Raw genomic sequence first — 16,296 nt, forward strand, 5'->3', positions numbered from 1 at the left:
TACCGTCGTCAGCCCCGTGAGCCATGGGGGGGAGGGGGGTTAGTGGGTGACACCTGGGGTGGTACCTGCTACCAGTATCGACTGTGGGCGGTATCTCCCACGGTGAACAAAGCCTCGCGTATATACATACACACATATACTGTCTGTTGTATCGATACATTTAACATTAATTGTCATAGTCCGCAGATGTTGCATATTACATTCGTTTTACCCCCAGCAACGACAACACGATATTGCATATCAAAACACACGACCAACCCTTAATATTTACCGACAGTGTCACTCTCGATCAGCTATCCACGGTAATACGACCTTGCTATCAAAACGCGGGTTTAGGATCTAGAGATTAGCCTGCCTCTAGAATTTAATTGTTCGCATTTTACACCCTCGGTGACAACCGATAAGCCACTGTTTGGAGGGGCCAAAGGCTCAAGGACGCGAATCACTGCGAGATGCGTGGAAGGGCAATGACGAATGAGGTGCTGGAAGGATCGGTGACACTTACCCACTTCCCCACGTCCACATTTTCATTCAGCGAATGTTTTTTTTTTCACGCGTGACTTTTACGCAGTTTTAGTAGAGCACAACTTACAAGATACAAAGTCACTGTGCGATGGTTTAGGGGGTTCAGGTCGTCGCCACGCATGCGTTGGCTTCCCAGACCGATATTCTTCCTGCAGCAATTGTTTTTAGAAAAGCAAATTCTGCACCGGGATTTTCGTCTTCCTGAGTCTCATCAGAAGAGTCAACCTTTGTTTAAAAAAAAAAACACCCTACTGTTACTGAAACCTAATCAAATAGACACATTTACCCATGTGACCAACTTTATTTGATTGGCTCTGTCCGTTGGTGGAGGGTTATAGTTACAACATTTACATCATACCTACACGGGGAAATAACCCAAAAAAGATGTTAACTACTTCGCCTGGTATGAAGGAGGTTGTGGGTTCGATCGCGACCATGACGATTACTGTATATTTGGAGTTTGCATGTCTCTCTGTCCGTGGTCGCGTGGATTTTTCTCCGGGTCTGCCGATTTTCCCCCTCCACGTTTAGAATCAACATCACGCGTTTAGAGCATTTGGCTGCTAAAAATGTCCACACGATAAGCCAATTCGTTGAGCTACCATTTGCGGTCAGGTCGCTTCTGCAAAAGAGCATTAGAGCTCAATGGGCATCGCCTGGTCAATTTAAATAGTTTAATCTGTCGCTTAATTGAAACCCATTCGGAATCACAAATTCTGCCGGTGCTGTGTTGCCAGTTTTGCTTTTATTGGCAGGGTCACTCCGTCTGTCCTGATGTCGTCTTGGTGTGCAAAGCATGCCGAGATTCACGTTGTCGTTATTGTTTGCACTTTTATTATAATTATGTTTAAACTTGAAATCCGCTCGCTTAATTTCAGCTCATATTTTATGTTATTCGTCTGGGATGCTGTAGCGGCGGCGGCGGCGTTGCAGTGGTGAGTATTGTGAAGCCAGATTGCCCGTGTTCGATTCGCGGCGTCGGCTCTCATCAGTGGCGAGAGATACCTGAAGCGGTCTTGCGCCTCCTCCCTTGCCAATCCTCACCGACCCGCGTGGTGAAGTATGGTAAAAAAAATCAACCACCATGACCGATACGGCATGGGGAAGCCGTCATCCAGCAGTGGAGTGGCAAAGGGCCGTACGTGTGCTTCAATGATTCGTTATTCTTTGTTTAATTCCTGAGTTGCTGTGCATGGCGACATGTACTTTGATATGGTGCTTTGCACTTTTCGCACCTCCGATAAGCACGGTTGGCTACGTACGGCGCGAAAGAAGTTCAACATACATTCAACCACATACATGGTGGTGAATGGCATCGACCGAAGATGCTGAGCAGGTTGAGCCTGGCTAATGCTTGGGTCGGAGACTGCCTGCGAATAACCAGGCGAGGTGGCGAGGCGACAGCAGTGCAGCAAAGTCGTATTTGCATCCATCCGTGCGGAGCGTTGGGCATTACCACGTCGTGTGCCCGACGAACGCCACCGGTTTCCTCCCACACGAAGCCCAAATTTCGCGAACGGAATTGGCCAAACGTCCCAACGTAGCAGGAGGACCGTCTTGGGGAAAAGAAGAAGAAGAAGCGCCGTGCGAGTCTGTGAGGCCTTTCTGGGCAAGTGAAGGGGCACGACTCGTGCAACACCGGGCACTCGCCTGCAACATCTGCCAGGGCATACAAAAACGCCGGCGGCTTACACCTGTGTCACACGCACGTACACACACGCACACGTGCGCGCGCAAACGAAAAACGACAAAGATCCCCTGAATAACCTTAACAGACTTTTGGGGCAAGTGCTGTTAGCGAGCACCTATGCAGGCCGGCACGGCACACAAGGGGGTGGGTGGCCAGCACCATCCCGACCAACTTTGTCTCCCCAGTGGCGATGTTTACACGCCGCACTAGGTACTCAGTTGAGGCTGAGTCGACCTAGGGGAAGACCCCGGACCGGTTCATATAATCGTCACTGCTGTTGGTGGCCGTGAGCGGGAGTCGAACTCGGGTCGCCGGGTTTGTAGTGCAGCGCGCTAACCGCTACCTTACCGCTCTCCACGCGGCACACACACACACACACGCGGAAAAGACAAATGTCCCCCGTGTAGCCTTAATAGGCTGTTGGGGCAAGTGCTGTTAACGAGCACCTAAGAAGGCCAGCACGACACAACGAGGGGGTGGGTGGCCAGCACCACGCCCGGCCGCAAGCGGCACGTGCACCACACCGACACGGATATATAAAGGCAAGAAGGCCCACCCCTGTTGGATTCACAGCCTCTTGAGACAAGTGCTGTTGGCGAGCACCTGTGAACGCCACCGCGGCACGCGACGAACCTGGCGTGGCCGCGAGCAGCATCCTTGATCCGGGACCAGTTCACATTTTCGCCACTCTTCCTGCATGGCCGCGAGAGGGAATGAACAAAATAATCGGCTCGCCGGGTTGGCAGCGCAGTGCCAATCACCTCTACGCCAGTGGTTCTTGAGTTGTACTGCAGTCTTGCACCCCTTTGGGTCTCAGTCGTTCAAAACAATATGTTGAATTTTAATAAATACAGAGGCGTGATGGAACGAAGACGTTGTACTTACGTGCCCGTGCTCATTTTCATTTTCGATTATTTGCCTTCTAAAAAAAAAAATCTGGCCATGTCTCGCACCCCCAGAAAGGGCATCTCGCACCCAATGTTAAGAACTGCTGCTCCAGACAATCGCTCCACACGCCCACAGCCAAAGCCAGTCGTTCAAAACAATATGTTGAATTTTTATACATACAGAGGTGTGATAGAACGAAGACGTTGTACTTACGTGCCCGTGCTTATTTTCATTTTTGATTATTTGCCTTCTAAAAAACAAATCTGGCCATGTCTCGCACCCCCAGAAAGGGCGTCACGCACCCAATGTTAAGAACTGCTGCTCCAGACAATCGGTCCACACGCCCACAGCCAAAGCCAAATACAAAGACCCCCCCCGTATTGCCTTTAATAGACTGTTGGGGCCGTGTGCTGTTAGCGATCACCTATTACGGGCGTGCACACACACAGAGATGATGATCCCCCGTATATCCTTGAACAGATTGTTGGCCAACGTGCTGTTTGCAAGCCGCCGATTAAGGTCGGCACAGGCCACGTTGGTGGTCGCGTGACTCGCATAGCCTTAACAGATTATAGGAGCTGCTAACGAGCACGTCTGATGGCCGGAGCAACACACGAGGGAGTTGGTGGGCCAGCACCACGCCCGGCCGGCTGTGTATCCAAAGTGCTGTTATTTGACAACACCGCACCACGTACTCGGTTGAGGCTGAGTTGACCTAGGGGAGGCCCAGGACGGGTTCCGATAATCGTCGCTGGTGTCGACCGTGGAGCTGGAACCGAACCCGGATAGCCGAGTTCGTAGCGCAGCGAGCTGACGACTGCACCACCGCTCCCCCCTCACACACATTCACACACACACACTCAGAATCAAGTTACATGATCTCCACCAACCGCTTAAGGGGAGGAAGGAGCTGGGAAAGCGACAGGTGTGCACATACACACTCCCACACGTACACACACACACACACACGCCGGCTCACACACACACACAAAGATCTCCGTTCAGCCTCGGAGACAATAGGGGTGAGTGTTGTGTGACAGAGTCAGTGACAGAGTGAGCGAGAGAGTGGCGGTGCAGTGGTTCGCGCCCTTGTGCTTCGAACCCGGCGACCTAAAGATCGATTCCCGATGACAACCAACATGGGTGGCGAACATCTGGACCGTCAAATGGGCCTCCCTTGGTGTTGATTCCGACTTTAAATGAGTATCTGGTGCGGTCATTGGGGGAGGCAAAGGCGGTCGGTCGGCCGGTCGGTCGAGCGTGATGCTGGCTAAACCACGCATCGGTTGCACTTTGCAGGACCTTAATAGGAACGCGCTAACAGCATTGGCCCCCGACAGTCTGTTCATGGCCTGTATGTTATTTACACAAATACAGCCATTTGCAGCATGCATACGCAGTGACGAAGCCAAGACAGAGATCCCGCGTATAGCCTTTAAAGTCTTTTCGGCAAGAGCTGTTAGCGAGCACCTATGAAGACCGGAATAGCAAACGTTAGGGGTGGGTGGCCAGCACCACGCCCGGCCGCCTTTGTCTCCCCAATTAACGCTTTCTCACACGCATATATATCACTCAGAAATAGTATCTAACACGCACACATACTTGTAGAGATGGTCGGTGGGTGGTTGTGCGTGTGTGTGTGGTCACCACCTCGTGTGCGGTGTCGGCCTTGTATATATGTATGTTGAACTTCTTTCGCACCGTACGTAGCCAACCGTGATTGTCGGAGGTGCTGGTGAAGAACAACACACTAAACACAAAAAATAGTTCTCAAGAAATTAGTTTTCAATCTAAAATCGATGCCAGTCTACGGGTCTGTGTCTGTTTGATTAGTCTATGGGTCTCTGTGTGATGAGTCTATGGCTCTCCATGTATGTATGTATGTTGCACCTCTTTCGCACCGTACGTTTGTTGAACTTCTTTAGCACCGCACGCAGCCAACCGTGCTCACCAGGTGCGTTCTAGCAGCACCTGCCCCAGAAGTCAGTTGAGGCTATGCGGGTGATGTTTGTCTTTGCAGTCAGCGACAGAACACACTCACACACTCACTCACTCTCCATGCAGACGCACGTGAATGCGGATTTGGAGAGTGTATCGAGATGACTCATAGCATCTCGAGTGTAAGCGGCGCAACGCCTATGGCGCGTTTTTTTTGCAAAGCTCAGACAAGTCCGCAGAGTCAGCAAACGGGGTTTAAAAGTGACGAAGGGACACCCACGTTGGGTGAGTGGAGGAAGACGAAGGAGAGAGGGGGGGGGAAGGAATTGAGAGGGTTTGCGGTGAGTTTGTTAAATAAACATCTGAACACATCATAAACTCCTCTCTCGATCAGTCAGCCTTACGGATGTGTCGTGGTTTTTTTTCTGTTAACACAGTACTGTATATGTAACCTTGTAAACGCATCCGTCAATACCACTCTGTGTGGCCTTATAATAATATATATGTGATCGGCGACGTTTCGGCTAACGGTCCTTCTTCATGACACACCAATAGAGCGAACTATAGGTGTTGGAGACTGCACCTGGACACTATGCACGGGACCTCATGATAATTAAATGTTAACATCCGTGCCAACGCATGTTTGTGGGTGGTGGGGGTGAACGAAAGTGGATTTAGAGAAATCTCACTACGAACAACACGGGAAGACGGGAAGACACACATCCCCCGCAGAGTCTGATGCAAAGGCAACGATACCCCCCCCCCCCCCCCCAATAACCTTACTACACGTTTTGGGGCAAGTGTTGTTCGCGAGGAGCGCCTGCCATGGCCGGTACGGCGCACGAGGGGATGGGGTGGTGAGACCCACACCCGACCGCCTTTGTTTCCCCAGTGCTGATGCTTTACACATCGCACCAGGTATAGGATTAGCTCAGATATCGCTCGCCACTGATATTGGCCGTGAGCGGGAATCGAACCCAGATGGCCAGGTTCGTAGTGCATCGCTTGAGCCATAAACACACACAAAGACAAACATCTCCCGTCGTAGCCTTCATAGACTGTTGGGGCAAGTGCTGTTAGCGAGCAGCACCTATGAAGGCCAGGGGTGGGTTGAGCAGCATAATGCCCGACCACCTTCGTCTCAATCGTGGCGATGTTTACACACCGCACCACGTGTTAATTTTAGGCCGAGTCGGCCAAGGGGATGCCCAGGACCGGTTCAGATGATTATAATCGCCACTGGCGGTGTTGGCCGTGAGCGGAAATCGAACTCGGGTGGACGGTGTCGCAGCGCAGGGCGCTCACCTCTGCGCCCACCGCTCCACACAATCCGCGCGCGCACGCGTGAACCCGTTTGACCCGGCAACTGGAGCCGTCTCACGAACGAGTGGCACTTGAGGATGATTTTTGTTTCTCTCATTGCCACTTCCACGTGTCTATCTATCGGGCTGTCGAGCCAGAAGGCGGATGTTGACTTTCCCCGTTACTATGGCCGGGTGATACGAATCTACCGGCTTTGTGTGTGTCGTCTCGTGTTCACCTTCTCGATTGCATTGTTTCTCGTGAGAGATTGAGACGCGCGGCTTGGAAGGGCCTTCGTCCAGCAGTGGACAGGCCATTATTGGTGCCACATTGTTGTTGAATAAGTAATAATGTTTACCCTTTCTGGCAATAAAACAGGAGGTGTTAAGGTGTTCAAACACCAAAGAGGAACCTTTGGCAAGGGATGAAGTCTGCATTAAGCACACACAGTACTCGTGGTGAACATGCAAACACAAATGCTCTGATGACAATGGCTGCACGCATTGTGTTTGAAAGTGATTGGCCGACATCAGAGGCAGCCTTCTCGATGGCCCAGTTTCACCGGTGTCAGAGCAGAGAACGTAAAATGGCGAACAGTCCAAACACAATGCACATATCAGAGCGTTTGTAGCTCGGGATGATCTTTTTTGCCAGTATCAGAGTACTGTCAGTATCAAAGTAGTACTTTGGTAGTAGTAGTAGTATGTTGATACTGGAAGGGAAAACAAGTCCCATGATCAAATTGTTGTTATTGACGAATGTGTTGACCTGCTGTTGTTGTTGTTAACTGTGCGTGTGCGCCACTGCCAACTCAGCAGCAGCAGCAGCATCACCAGGGAAGTTTTGGACAAAACGCGTGCCTCCAGACGGCCGGTAGTGGGCGGGGCACCATCAACTCGTCACGATGGGCGTGGTTGTAAGGGGGGGTGGGTGGAGCTGGGGGTTTCCCGCCTTCGCGAGGAAGGAAATAAGTCGTAGCGGTCGGAATTGATTGCGACCGAACGTCAAGCCGTCGATCACAATTTGCCGTCGATATATCGACCTATATTATACTGAAAGGTCGAAGCTCTAACGTCGCGCGGCCAGATAAGAGCCGCGTGTTGCTGCCTTTTTTGTTCAACGGTTTTACTTAACTTGATTCCTATGTTTGTCGTGGTCAAATCTTGTAATCCAAAGTTAGTCTACTTACTGTTGTCCAATCAATTCCAAATTTTGCACACGTACACAGATCCGGTGACAATGCATGCCTGTATCAAAAATCGGCATCAATTAATTCGCTACTTTAAAGCAATTTACATTGTGTATGGACGCATTATTTATATATTTGTGTAGGTCAAAAACGCCGCGGTCCCCAAACTGTGGAATCGCCTGCTCCGTGTGAACGAGTTCCGCAAGCAATCATTAAATTCAAGCAAGCGTTGATGTGGGGGGAGCGGGCGACGCGTCATTGACGTACTTCTTGACCACCGTGAGTTAAACGAAGTTGTTAATAAAGCCGTTGTTTAAAAAAAAAATCTACTTATTTGAAGGCGTTTATTTTGTATTCAATCCTCGTAAGGCGTGAGCCGGGCCACGTGGCGTCGTGGGAATCGGCCCCACCTGTTGCGCTCACTGCGCGGCATTCACTGCGGTGGGCAGGGTTGGGTGACTGGGCTTGTGGGAGGGGAGCAGGGGAGCAGTGTTTTCGGGGGATGGCGAGGGTTGTAGGAGGGATGAGACGTGCGCCGTGGGGAGAGGAGAATGTGGGAGGTAGTGTAGCGGTTAGAGCGCTACGAACCCGGCCGGCCGAGTTCGATTCCCGATCACGGCCGACACCATTGAGCACCTGGTGCGGTGTGCAAACATCGCCACTCGAGAGACAAAGGCGGTCGGGCACGGTGCTGGTCAACCCCACCCTGCAGTGTGCTTTTCCGGCCTTGCCATAGGTGCTCGCTAACACCACTTGCCCCAAAAGTCTGCTGAGGCTACACGGGCGATCTTTGTCTTTATTGAGCCGTGGGAGGGGCGCGGAGGGGATGGTGGGTGGTCGGAGGGGAGGCGTTGGAGTGGGAGGAGAGCGAATCTGTACGGGATTGAGAAGGTGAGGAGCGGGACTCCCGTAGGTCGACTCAGCCTAAAGTCGGAGCCTGTTTTGTCGTGTAAAACATTCGCACTTCGGAAACGTAGGCGTTTCGGGGGATGGTACCGGTTGGTCACAGCACTCCCCTCGTGCGCCATGCAACCCTTAATAGGTGCTCGCTAACAGCACTTGCCCCAACCGCCCGTGAAAGCTACACGGGGGAAACTTCGTCTTTTTGGCGTCTCGGTTCTCCGTTTCACTGCCTCCCACCTCTCTCTCGTCTCTCTCTCGAGCTCACCACCCACGTCACATGAAAAGCATTGGCCAAGTGCCAAACACAAATAATGTTTTTAAAAAAATCCCCCCCCCCCGCCCCCAAAACACACGAGAAACACAAAAGCGGCGCTGTAATTAAACCCCAATTCTAACCCCCCCCACCCCCGCCCGCCCCTAGCCAGCCAGCTCCCTCCCCCCCCAGCTACCACCGGGCTCGCCTTCTCTGCTCGGGCTCCACACACAATAGGAAAAGGGCGCACGCACTCAGCTCCGTGCACGCTGCGAGTCCCCGCGGCTCCAGCGGCTGCGAGGCTTCGTGCGTGGAGGCGGCGGCGGCGGTGGTGCAGCGGTGAGCGCTGCGGACCCGGCGGTATCCGGGTTCGATGCCCCTACCCACTGCCCACACCGCTGGCGGTTATCTGAGACCGGGTCACTGGGGCACCTTCCCATAGGTCGACCCCGGCCTCAAATGAGTACGTGGTGCGGTGCGTAAAATAACAGCGCTTTGGATACAAAGGCGGCCGGGCGAGGTGCCGGCCCACCCACCCCCTCGTGTGCCGCTCCAGGCCACCAAAGGAGCTCGCTAACAGCACTTGCCCCAACAGTCTGCTAAGGCTACACGGGGGATATTTGTCTTTTGGGGAGCGGTAGTGTAGCGCTCAGCGTTCTGCGCTACACTACCATCTCTCCCCCCTTAAAGACGACCACACACGCATAATTATTATTCACAACATATTCCTCCAGACGTTATCGATTTATCGATTTAAATCGATTGTTTAATCCATACCAAAAATAGATATATCCCTTGTGATTTACATGAATACATTAACAAACCCCCCCCACCCTCTGGTCCTCCCACCAAATTGGCTCACGAGTGACGACATCACATCAACCCCCGTCTATTTTTAGACCGAGACGAGAGAAGGACTTCTCCACAACTGCGGCTGTCCGCCTGATGATGCTGGTTCTAATCAAACACAGGGGGTAAATGTGACGGTACTCGAATTATTTTCTTGGTTCTTTCGGTAAAGTCACGTAGAAGGGAAACAATAAAATAATAAAAAATATAAAACAATACAATTCTCACGACGTTTCGACTGCAACACAAGCAATCATCATCAGGTGTGAAAACCACAACAAGAAAATTTGAAAAAAGTGGCAGTTTTTTTAACGTTAGCACCACGGAGAGAGATTTGACAGTTTGTTCAGATGGACGAGTCCATCTATGTTCGGAAAAGAGGAGGGGGGAGACGAAAATTAATGGATGCGGTCTGAAAGCCACCTTAAGCGTGATCAATCAATTAAGACCCGAAATGGTTGATCAAATCCTTCCAATGATTGCTATGCCAGAATCCATCTTCTCGGTTGACATTGTCTCTGTGTTTGTATATGTGAATAGCCTCATGAACGAATCTCTCATGGTAGCCAGATGGCTTGCAAATAACCTCTGTCTTGGAGAAGTCAATGTCATGTGAACCTACTGAATTATAACAGTGATCTGCCACGAATTGCAAATGTTGCAGTGGGTTGACTCTACAGCACACCGCTGTGCTGCACGAGTGACGAATTGGCACGTTCTGTTCACGTGACCAAACTTGATAATTGGCTGCGTCGGGGTGGTGGCGGGTTTACCGACACATTTATATATTTACGCGATCTAACCCAAAAGCTTACATAACGATACACGTGTGTTGAACTTCCTTCGCCACCGTACGTAGCCAACCGTGCTAATCTAAGTTGCGGGGAGGCGGAAGGACAACACAAACTAAACACGAAGAATATTGAGCTTTGATGCCGCGGTGCGCATATAACGTACACAGCCACGAGACAGTGGTGGGAATTCGACCTTCCTACGGCAGGGGCGAATCACCCCCCCCCCCCCTCTCTCTGCGTGTCTCCATAGAAGACAGCTTCCCCACAACGAACCGCTCATTATTTATCGACCCCAGAGAAAGGGATGAGGATGATGATGGGCCGAGTCAACCCGCTCACCCCCCCCCCCCCCGCCCAAAGCAGGATTTGAACTAGCAACGAGCATCTCGCGGCCTGTGCGGGTTCGCCAAACTGGCTGGGGTCACCAACCCCAGCCCATGCGGGGGGTGGGGGGTGGGGAGACCGGCGACCGGTTTAGAACTTAGGTGCTCAGCGGTGTCCGGCTCCCGGGAGATGTTGCAGCCAACGAGACTTTTTAAAACGCTGTGTCGTCAGCTCCCTCTAACAACGTCCCCACAATGTTGCGAAAATACCTCCCCCCCTCCCCCCCCCCCATTTCCTTCCACTCCTTCTTTTCCTTTATTTAGTCATCGCTACTCACTATCACTCATTCTCACTCGCTCACTCTCGCTCACCACCCTGCCTCCCTCCCTCCCTCCGCCCCTCTTAGCCGCCCTCCACTCCTCCACCACCACCACGTCCGCCTGTCGCGGGGAATCAAACCGGGACCCTGCAGCTGCCCGGGCAGCAGCCGCCTCGCCGCGCTGCGTCGGAAATCCGCGTGGCGCCCCCTTAATTCCCCCCCCCCCCCGGGGATTTGTGTGGGGGGGGGGTGTTGGGGCTGGAAGTGGCGGTTGAGGGGGGGGGAAGCGACAATTTTTTTGTATCACGGATACTGAACACAAGGCCCAAGGGGCCCCAAAACGCCAAACGGCCGGCAACAAACGGCACCGATTTACAGTCGTTATGGAGACAGATTGGTGGCCGCGTTGGCTTAGAAGCGGTTGGGGTGGGCTCATAATGGCAGTGTCAGAGACTAAACGGAACTATACACTATTCTTTTTTATTATACCATGTAAGGCCAACAGAGCTATATCGCTCTTTTTTCGGCAGAGACCTGGCCACAAATGATAGCTCAACGAAAGTGGCTTATCACGTAGAAATGTATAGCAGCCAAATTATCTAAACGCACGTTCATTCTCAACGTGGATGGGAAAAACCGGAGGGCCCGGAGGAAAAATTCACGCGACCACAAAGAGAGAGACACCGCAAACTCCAAATATACAGCAGGCGTCAGGGTCGGGATCGAACCCATGACCTCCTGTATATCAAGCGAGCGAGTTAACACGTAGCCACCGGATCACTCCGAACCGACACTCCTGAGCGCCTGAGTTCCAATCCGAGTTTGGGCCACTCAGCCGTGATTACAGGGGCTTTGCAAGTGCAGTGAGTTTATGGCCTCAGCCCGATCGCCAGTGACTTCCACAGAGACTCATGCATAGACTCACACGGATATCAGTAGAACTCACACAGCGCTGTTATTTAATAAAACCGGATTCCCAGTTGTAGTAAAAGTTTTCAGGATTTTTTGGTGTTTCTTTTTTACCAGGTGAAATATCACGAGACCAGGATGAGTTTGATGTGCTAACCCGCCCCTATTAGACATCTGTGAGAAAGAACGAAATTAAAAGCTGAGACCATAAAGAAGTTGATGGTCTCAGCTCATTCGCCGGTGATTAGCCGAGAGCCCACGGACTCACACGCAGAGGCCCCACTCACTCACATAGAGACGCAGTGACTCACATAGAGACCCACGGACTCACATAGAGACCCACGGACTCACACAGAGAGGCCCCACTCACTCACGTAGAGACGCAGTGACTCACATAGAGACCCACGGACTCACATAGAGACCCACGGACTCACACACAGAGGCCCCACTCACGTAGAGACGCAGTGACTCCCATAGAGAACCACGGACTCACATATAGACTCACGGACTCACGCAGAGGCCCCACTCACTTACGTAGAGACGCAGTGACTCACATAGAGACCCACGGACTCACATAGAGACCCACGGACTCACACGCAGAGGCCCCACTCACTCACGTAGAGACGCAGTGACTCACATAGAGATCCACGGACTCACATAGAGACCCACGGACTCACACACAAAGGCCCCACTCACTCACGTAGAGACGCAGTGACTCCCATAGAGACCCACGGACTCACATAGAGACCCACGGACTCACGCAAGAGGCCCCACTCACTTACGTAGAGACGCAGTGACTCACATAGAGACCCACGGACTCATATAGAGACCCACGGACTCGCACAGAGAGGCCCCACTCACTCACGTAGAGACGCAGTGACTCACATAGAGACCCACGAACTCACAGAGAGGCCCCACTCACTCACTGGTTTTCAAGCGAAGGTGCGTTTAGGGGATCTTATGCCTGAGTCCGGTCACCAATGACGGCACATTAAAAGTAAATCCAACACTTTAAAAAGCGCCGTGCCAGCTACATAGGTGCTCGCGGTACCAGAACTTTCCCCCACCACCAACAGCACGTATGTTTACCCGGGGCATCTTTGCATTTGCCTTTGGTGGCATAATCTCTACCCTCGTTTGCATGTGAAGGGGAGCAGAGTGAGTCACGGGGGAGCCCAGCCAGGATGAGAGGTGGGGAGGGTGGGGGGGGCGCAGATGTTCATCCGACCCCGCCCTCCTCTCCCTCCAGTCTACCACCACCTCCCATGCTCCCTCAATCTCCCCCCTCCCCCGCATCTGCCATCAACTCACAATCCCCCGCACCCCAACCCCGTCTTCCCCCATTATCTATCTTTCAGTCTCCCCCATCCTCTAGAAGTTTCCCTGCAAACACCTCGATTCTTCCTTCTCCTTCCCTCCGTCCTACACCCCCCCCCGCTTCCCCGATTGCCAATCCTCGGCCATCCTTCCCCCGCTAGGGAGCGTTCGGCTTCGCGTCTCAAGCGCGCGAGGGGGGGGGCGTGAGATCTTCTTCTCTTCTTTTCGTACGGCTGATGCGGATGGCAGAGAGCAACGGCCACGATTTCACATTCAGGCGGGCCTAAGGCGGTCAACCGCGCTGGCAACGAACCGAGTTCATCGCCGCGATGTTCTCCCTCGTGTCGGTGGATCGCCAGCGGCTGTCGCGTCGTTGCACGTGGCGCGGTGTCTTCTGGGTGACCGCGGTCGCGCACCGCACCGGGAAGAGTTTTTTTTTGTTAATTTGCCATTTGCGCATCGGGTATCCGCATCTCGCCACGGTTTGTGCAGCGGATGCGATTTAGTGCGGTGGACCGTGAGCTTTTTCGCAAGATGAAAACCCAGGGGATCTTCCCTCTTTGGCGAGGGGATAACACCGTCGGCACTGCCATCTCCTGGGCGCACCTCTATTCCCCTCGCATAACGACAACATCCTGGCAAGCGCGCGTTGATGACGGTGGTCCAATCATCCAAGTCGAGGGTCGCTTGAGAAAAAAAAACGTGAACACTTTCTGAGAATTTGCAGAAATACCACGAGAAATGTGCTGCTGCTCCCGGGCTTTTGGAGACCACCTGGAGAAAATTCCCGGCAATGTGCTGACAATGATGGCGAACAAGTGGAGACTTGACATTTTTTAAACTATGAACATTTACATTTGTTATCATGTTTACAGGGCATCATCCGTTCTTTTTTCCGTTAAAAACGATGGTCCCAAGTGAGTGTTAACAATTTGTTGAAGCACCCTGCAACGGTACTAGCCAGGCTCCCAGGCTAATCGGGGCGCATTCACGCTGCGTTTGGCCGTGCGCTCGCGATGGATGTTTGCGTAAATTTGGGGAAAATTTGTGTGACGAATATAAAATGAGAAACGATTATATGACTCAGGCCTCGAGGATATCACAATGGGGCGCAGTGCCCTGTCCTCAAGGAAGTTGGGCAATCACGGAATGTAACTCGATTGCACAATCCCCTTGCACACTATACCGACAAAGGTCGCCCCGTGTAGCCTTTAACAGACTGTTGGAGCAAGTGCCCTCAGCAAAGCACCTACGAAGTCCGGCACGGCACGCGAGGTGGCCAGTACCACGCCCGGCCGCCTGTGTGGTCTCTCCAGTGCTGATGTGGTTTTTTGGTTGTTGTTGTTGTTACCGAGCGCCTATGAAGGGCGGCCGTGCACGACACACGAGGGGGGGGGGGGGTTCGCGCGCAGCACCACGAGCTTCTCGCACAACACAGCCAGCGCCACTCCCTAAGAGCAAACGCGACCTCTCGTCGCCACGAACCACGGTTCGGGTCCGGGTTAACGGCCGCGAGACGAGTGAGCGCCGGGCGCCGCAAAGAGGACGATTTTAAGAGACCGCGTGGCGAATTTGTGTTTATAGTGGAGGAGTTCGATGAGCTGTGAAGGCGATTTTTTTTGTTTTGTTTTGTTGCACGGATGTCCAGCAGCAAGTCACAATGGCACCACCTCCTCCATCACCACCACCTTCTCCTCCATCACCACCACCACCTCCTCCATCACCACCACCTTCTCCTCCATCACCACCACCTCCTCCATCACCACCACCTCCATCACCACCACTCCTCCATCACCTCCACCACCTCCATCACCACCACCACCTCCTCCATCACCACCACCTCCTCCATCACCACCACCTCCTCCATCACCACCACTCCTCCATCACCACCACCTCCTCCATCACCACCTCCTCCGTCACCACCACCTCCTCCGTCACCACCTCCTCAATCACCATTACTCCTCCATCACCACCACCTCCTCCATCACCACCACCTCCTCCATCACCACCTCCTCCATCACCACCACCTCCATCACCGCCACCTCCTCCATCACCACCAACACCTCCTCCATCACCGCCACCTCCATCACCGCCACTTCCTCCATCACCGCCACCTCCTCCATCACCACCACCACCTCCTCCATCACTACCACCTCCTCCATCAGCACCACCTCCTCCATCACCACCACCTCCATCACCGCCACCTCCTCCATCACCACCAACACCTCCTCCATCACCACCACCTCCATCACCGCCACCTCCTCCATCACCACCAACACCTCCTCCATCACCACCACCTCCTCCATCACCCCCACCACCTCCTCCATCACCACCACCTCCTATATCACCGCCATCACCGCCACCTCCTCCATCACCACCACCTCCTCCATCACTACCACCTCCTCCATCACCACAACCTCCTCCATCACCACCACCTCCTCCATCACCGCCACCTCCTCCATCACAGCCACCTCCTCCATCACCACCACCACCTCCTCCATCACCACCACCACCTCCTCCATCACCACCATCTCTTCCATCACCACCACTCCTCCATCACGACAACCTCCTCAATCACCACCACCTCCTCCATCACCACCACCTCCTCCATCACCGCCACCTCCTCCATCATCACCACCACCTCCTCCATCACCGCCACCACTACCTCCTCCATCACCGCCACCTCCTCCATCACCACCACCACCGCCATCACCGCCATTACCGCCACCTCCTCCATCACCACCACCTCCTCCATCACCACCACCTCCTCCATCACCACCACCTCCATCACTGCCACCTCCTCCATCACCACCAACACCTCCTCCATCACCACCACCTCCTCCATCACCCCAACCACCTCCTCCATCACCACCACCTCCTTCATCACCACTACCTGCTCCATCACCACCACCTCCTCCATCACCACCACCTCCTCCATCACCATCATCTCCTCCATCACCACCACCATCTCCTCCATCACCACCACCACCACCTCCTCCATCACCACCACCTCCTCCATCACCACCACCTCCATCACCGCCACCTCCTCCATCACCACCACCTCCTCCATCACCACCACTCCTCCATCACCACCAC

The sequence above is a fragment of the Petromyzon marinus genome, chromosome 3 (assembly GCF_048934315.1).
Source record: "Petromyzon marinus isolate PM22_M1 ecotype Great Lakes invasive population chromosome 3, UKy_Petmar_22M1.pri1.0, whole genome shotgun sequence".
In the NCBI taxonomy this organism is placed as follows: domain Eukaryota; kingdom Metazoa; phylum Chordata; class Hyperoartia; order Petromyzontiformes; family Petromyzontidae; genus Petromyzon; species Petromyzon marinus.